Genomic DNA, 987 nt, shown 5'->3' with positions numbered 1-987 from the left:
GGGACTGACGCTTGGGCACTTACCACATCCCTGCTCGTCCTGGCCTTGCCAGGCAGGCGCCGGCTGTTTCTGTCCGTTTTCGCAGCCGTGTCCTGCTGCTCCTCGGTGTGACCTCGGTGCGTCCCATCGCCTGCATGTGCCCCATCCAGAGCGCCCGGCCCAGACCCAACCTGCCTCCATCACTCCCACTTTCACCTCCCCATCTTTGACAGGGTTTTGCGCTCCTGCAGCTGGCACCAGGGAGATGTGGCACCGGTGAGATGTGGCACCGCAGCTGCAGGCCAACTCTGGGTGATGCCGGGAGGCATTTGGCTTCCCACAGCCAGCTCCTGCCCTCGGCAGAACCTTCCAGTAGATTAGCAAGACAATTTTCCTTCCAATTGCTCATCATGGTAAGAGCTGCAATTATTAATGACCGTTCCAGCTGCCAGAGCGGAGTGGGAGGAGCGGCTCTTCCCCACACCCGCTGCCCCCGAGCCCGTTCCAGCCGGAGGTGCCGGCGCGGCCTCGCACCCGTCCTTCGGGACAGCAGCTGCATCGCATGAGCGAACGCTTGGCTGCTCCACGCTGGAGCACGCCCAGAGCCGGTGCACGTGGCCCACGCGTGCCCCATGACTTCTTGTCCTCTGCACAGGACTCAGGGCCAGGGCACAGCAGGGACCGGGGGACACCGCTGGGTAAGCAGGGACCCCCCTGCAGGGTTGGACATCTGCCCCATCCCCCCTTGCTGCAGCTTTGCCCCCCCGCATTAATTACCACCTCTGTTAGCGGTTCTGCCTGCTACGAAGAGAGGGCCAACCCAGGTGACATGAGGGGTCCAGCCCGGGCTGATGCAGGCAGAGGAGAAATCTGAGGCGAAGATTTCCCCTGCAAAGCTGGAGGGAGCTGAGTCAGGCCCCGGGGGGGAGCGGGGCGAGGGCCGAGTGTGACCTTCCCAGCCGGCCACACCTCGCTCGCTGAAACCGCAGGCCCCAAGACAGCCGGCAC

This window comes from Calonectris borealis, chromosome 15 (genome assembly GCF_964195595.1).
Source record: "Calonectris borealis chromosome 15, bCalBor7.hap1.2, whole genome shotgun sequence".
In the NCBI taxonomy this organism is placed as follows: domain Eukaryota; kingdom Metazoa; phylum Chordata; class Aves; order Procellariiformes; family Procellariidae; genus Calonectris; species Calonectris borealis.
Note: the sequence above shows the minus strand (reverse complement) of the source record.